This window comes from Oncorhynchus gorbuscha, unplaced genomic scaffold (genome assembly GCF_021184085.1).
Source record: "Oncorhynchus gorbuscha isolate QuinsamMale2020 ecotype Even-year unplaced genomic scaffold, OgorEven_v1.0 Un_scaffold_1369, whole genome shotgun sequence".
Classification (NCBI taxonomy): domain Eukaryota; kingdom Metazoa; phylum Chordata; class Actinopteri; order Salmoniformes; family Salmonidae; genus Oncorhynchus; species Oncorhynchus gorbuscha.
In genome coordinates this window covers 73,665-79,664 of record NW_025746163.1, presented here as the reverse complement: position 1 = coordinate 79,664, position 6,000 = coordinate 73,665, and positions in this window count along the sequence as shown.

Below are 6,000 nucleotides of genomic sequence, written 5' to 3'. Positions count from 1 at the left end.
GAACACATAGCAACTACTGCAGCTCGGAATACAGGAGAACACACAGCCATGATGTCATAATGCACAGACAGAACACATAGCAACTACTGCAGCTCGGAATACAGGAGAACGCACAGCCATGATGTCATAATGCACAGACAGAACACATAGCAACTACTGCAGCTCGGAATACAGGAGAACAGTAGGGTGGGGTGATGTCACAATGAACAACATCTTGTCTCAAGAGAACTGAAGGTCACTGTGGGTGTAAAATATTTTTGAAAAAGAGAGTTATTTGAAGATGGAGGGTTTTAAACTAATTTAAGAAGAGAGGATAGAAAGTAGAGGGAAAGTCATGTAGGTGCATTTATTTGGGTAGAGAGGAAAATTTGGGTCGAGAGAATTTGAAAGCAGAGGACAGAGGGGTAAAACTCATTTTGAGAAGAGAGGACAGAGGATTAAAACTCATTTTGAGAAGAGAGGACAGAGGATTAAAACTCATTTTGAGAAGAGAGGACAGAGGATTAAAACTCATTTTGAGAAGAGGACAGAGGATTTAAACTCATTTTGAGAAGAGAGGACAGAGGGGTAAAACTCATTAGCATTACATTAAGTCTCCTCAGCCTTCAAAACAACGCCTTCACCCACCACCATCTATCTATGTCCAATATAATGGATGTTACACATACTGTTCATTAGGCCTTAACGAAACATCCATCACCAATATACAGACAGTTAGATGCATTCCAAATGGCACCCTATTCAATAGTGCACTACTTTAGACCAGGAACCATTGGGCTCTGACCGTCATAGTGCACTGCTTACACTACCATTGGGCTCTGATCCTCATATGTGCACTATATAGGGAATAGGGTGCCATTCAGGACGCTACCCTACAATACCTATATTATCTATATTCTACAATACCTACAATATCTATATTCTACAATACCTACAATATATATATTCTACAATACCTACAATATCTATAATCCACAATATCTATATTCTACAATAACTACAATATCTATATTCTACAAAATGTACAATATCTATATTCCACAAAACCTATAATCTACAATACCTACAATACCTACAATACCTACAATATCTAGGACCTGAGCCCTAGGCCTTATTATTATTCGACCATGCTGGTCATTTATGAACATTTGAACATCTTGGCCATGTTCTGTTATAATCTCCACCCGGCACAGCCAGAAGAGGACTGGCCACCCCACATAGCCTGGTTCCTCTCTAGGTTTCTTCCTAGGTTTTGGCCTTTCTAGGGAGTTTTCCTAGCCACCGTGCTTCTACACCTGCATTGCTTGCTGTTTGGGGTTTTAGGCTGGGTTTCTGTACAGCACTTTGAGATATCAGCTGATGTACGAAGGGCTATATAAATACATTTGATTTGATTTGATCTATATTCTACAAAACCTATATTCTACAAAACCTATATTCTACAATATCTATATTCTACAATATCTATATTCTACAATACCTATAATCTACAATACCTACAATATCTACAATATCTATTTTATACAATATCTATATTCTACAATACCTATATTCTACAATAACTACATATCTATTTTCTACAATATCTATGTCCTATAATATCTATATTCTAAAATATCTATATTCTACATGGGTGGGAAGGGAGAGGAGGAAGGGCGGAGGGTCTGAGTGACCAGTGTTACCGTGGTGATAGAACCTGGTCCTGGATTTTAACCAGAAGGGGACTAGGGTTCCAATTTGGGAACACCCCTCCCCACGTTCAGCTGGAAGGTGGCGCATGGAACGCAAAAATATTCCTAAAAATATTTAACCTCCACACATTAACAAGTCCAATGGCTCAAATGAAAGATAAACACCTTGTTTATCTACCCAGCAAGTCAGATTTCTAAAATGTTTTACGGCGAAAACATAGCACATATTTATGTCAAACCACCACCGAAGACACAGCTAATTTGCATAGCCAAGTTGAAAAAATATGCAATCAACAAACGCAGGATTAAAAGAAGAATAATGCACTAACCTTTTGAAATCTTCATCAGATGACAGTAATATAACATGTTACACAGTGCATTTATGTTTTTTCAATAATATGCTATATATATCCATAAATCTCTGTTTACAATGATGCATCGTTCAAAAAATGCTACTCAAATGTCCTGAGAAATGACGATAGCTCCGGCAGATAACGTCAGCTAACAAGGAATACACATCATAAACTTTGACTAAATATGCATGTTCTACATATATATAGTTAGATACACTTCTTCTGAATGCAATCGCTGTGTTACATTTATTTTTAACGTTACAGGTTTCGTTCACTAGGCTATACTATGAGTCGGCGCTCAAAAGTAGCATTATGGCTCCTCTATCTTGGAGTCCACAGAAACCCAAATTTACCACATAAATATTCCCTTACCTTTGCTGTTCTTCCATCAGAAGACTTACTTACCTAAAACAGCGTTTAGTTTTGCAGTCTGTGTCTTTCGGTTCTCAAACACGACACATTTCGGTTGAAATGTAGCCAAAAGTCAAGTGGATGCGCACCAAAACGTCGAACTTACATATTATATGTAGACTAAACTTGTCAAACTAAGTTCATAATCAAGATTTAATATGTTATAAAGGTGTACAGCAATCGTGAGGACGAACAGAAACGCATGCATTGTATAATCGATCTTGGAAAAAAGACAGGACCGGAGCAGAGCGTGCATGAGAGTGACCTGTTTTCGCGTGACCGAAAGGTTTCGGCCCGCCAAAACTCTCGTGAGCGCGCGATTCTCACAATGAGAAGCCCCATTGAAAGCAGACATCGCTGAAGACAAAGAGACTGTTCCCAGACCTGTAAGTGCTTGAGAAGGGTGGGGGCGATGACGTCAAAGTTGGGCCAACTTTTCTGATGACAAGAGAGAGTTTGGGAGAATGACTGCCCTGAGAGTTCTGCTTTACATACAGACATAATTTTAACGGTTTTAGAAGCTTTCGAGTGTTTTCTATTCAATAATATTTTTTATTTGCATATATTAGCAACTTTTGACCAAAAAAAAATTGTTCTGTTCCTGAGTCTGATGGGCCTGCAATGTTCCAACCCCACTGTACGTACGTACAGACAGACAGACAGACAGACAGACAGACAGACAGACAGACAGACAGACAGACAGACAGACAGACAGACAGACAGACAGACAGACAGACAGACAGACAGACAGACAGACAGACATTTATGATTTGAGAAAATACGTTCTTTGTTTACACAGTAACTCTTTGATCGATTACTTTCATCATTTAGAAGAGCTGCTTGTGTTTTCAACTGGATCCTTCTGCTTGTGACTCAGTCCATGTCACAACGTGTTCTAAGGTGTCACCAGTGAGATTGTCACAACGTGTTCTAAGGTGTCACCAGTGAGATTGTCACAACGTGTTCTAAGGTGTCACCAATGAGATTGTCACAACGTGTTCTAAGGTGTCACCAGTGAGATTGTCACAATGTGTTCTAAGGTGTCACCAGTGAGATTGTCACAACGTGTTCTAAGGTGTCACCAGTGAGATTGTCACAACGTGCTCTAAGGTGTCACCAGTGAGACTGTCACAACGTGCTCTAAGGTGTCCTCAGTGAGATTGTCACAACGTGTTCTAAGGTGTCCTCAGTGAGATTGTCACAACGTGTTCTAAGGTGTCCTCAGTGAGATTGTCACAACGTGCTCTAAGGTGTCCTCAGTGAGATTGTCACAACGTGCTCTAAGGTGTCCTCAGTGAGATTGTCACAACGTGTTCTAAGGTGTTCTCAGTGAGATTGTCACAACGTGTTCTAAGGTGTCACCAGTGAGATTGTCACAACGTGTTCTAAGTGTCACCAGTGAGATTGTCACAACGTGCTCTAAGGTGTCCTCAGTGAGATTGTCACAACGTGCTCTAAGGTGTCCTCAGTGAGATTGTCACAACGTGCTCTAAGGTGTCACCAGTGAGATTGTCACAACGTGTTCTAAGTGTCACCAGTGAGATTGTCACAACGTGCTCTAAGGTGTCCTCAGTGAGATTGTCACAACGTACTCTAAGGTGTCATTAGTGAGATTGTCACAACGTGTTCTAAGGTGTCACCAGTGAGATTGTCACAACGTGCTCTAAGGTGTCACCAGTGAAATTGTCACAACGTGTTCTAAGGTGTCACCAGTGAGATTGTCACAACGTGTTCTAAGGTGTCCTCAGTGAGATTGTCACAACGTGCTCTAAGGTGTCCGTGTTCTAAGGTGTCCTCAGTGAGATTGTCACAACGTGCTCTAAGGTGTCCTCAGTGAGATTGTCACAACGTGCTCTAAGGTGTCCTCAGTGAGATTGTCACAACGTGCTCTAAGGTGTCCTCTAAGGTGTCCTCAGTGAGATTGTTGTCTAAGGTGTCCTCAGTGAGATTGTCACAACGTGCTCTAAGGTGTCACCAGTGAGATTGTCACAACGTGTTCTAAGTGTCACCAGTGAGATTGTCAACGTGCTCTAAGGTGTCACCAGTGAGATTGTCACAACGTGTTCTAAGGTGTCACCAGTGAGATTGTCACAACGTGTTCTAAGGTGTCCTCAGTGAGATTGTCACCAGTGAGATTGTCACAACGTGTTCTAAGGTGTCCTCAGTGAGATTGTCACAACGTGCTCTAAGGTGTCCTCAGTGAGATTGTCACAATGTGCTCTAAGGTGTCCTCAGTGAGATTGTCACAACGTGTTCTAAGGTGTCCTCAGTGAGATTGTCACAACGTGCTCTAAGGTGTCACCAGTGAGATTGTCACAACGTGCTCTAAGGTGTCCTCAGTGAGATTGTCACAATGTGCTCTAAGGTGTCACCAGTGAGATTGTCACAACGTGCTCTAAGGTGTCCTCAGTGAGATTGTCACAATGTGCTCTTTGGAAATGCCAAGTTATTTTCTTTCTTTCTTCTTTCCTGGAAAATATTGACGTTGACAAATTGGATTCCTGGTCTGCCTCGTCTCTTGGTTTCTCCTTGGCAGTACAGTGGTAATAGAGGCGGCTAGCTGCCAACGGCTAGACAGGACAGACTGCTGAACAACATGGTAATGATGATAATACGTGATAAACTGAGCAGAAGTTCAGAGGGTTAAAGCAGAAGGAACATTTCCTTTGGACCTTCTGTACGTTCCCACAGTGTCAATACAACGTCTATTCAACGTCTATACAACGTCTATTCCACGTCTATTCCACGTCGGCTCAAAGTCGTTGAAATGACGCGGAAGCGACGCTGAATCAGCCAGTGTGTAATGAAGTCCTGCTCGTCTTCCTCTTCAGGTGAAGTCAACCGCTGACACACAGAAAGAATGAAGCAGGTTTCCATTCCACCACATTGAGATCATTATAGTAGCATTGTAATGAGGACCTCAGAGGAAACAATCAATCAATCAATGGGGAATGGTTGGTGAAACAATTGTGTAGAATGATACGTAAGTGTACATGTAAACAACTGATTGGTATTCAAGCCTTTGTTTAAACCACGTGATGACAGAGGGTGTGTCCCAAAGTGAACCCTCTTCACTGTAGCGCATAGGGCTCTGTGTTAGAAGTAGTGCACTATATAGGGAATAGGGTTCTGTGCCAAAAAGTAGTGCACTATATAAGGAATATGGTTCTAGTCAAAAGTAGTGCACTATATAGGGAATAGGGCTCTGTGTCAAAAGTAGTGCACTATATAAGGAATAGGGCTCTGTGTCAAAAGTAGTGCACTATATAAGGAATAGGGTTCTGTGGCAAAAGTAGTGCACTATATAGGGAATAGGGCTCTGTGTCAAAAGTAGTGCACTATAATAAGGAATAGGGTTCTAGTCAAAAGTAGTGTACTATATAGAGAATAAGGTGACCTTCAGGATGCAGGAAGAGAGAACAGTCTTGATGGTCAGTTGGTCATCTCTTTTAATCATTAGAATTATTAGAATCAGGTCGACTTCTAACGGAACACAGAATAACATATTTCATTCCTCTTCTTCTGTTTTAGAACTTGGTATGTAC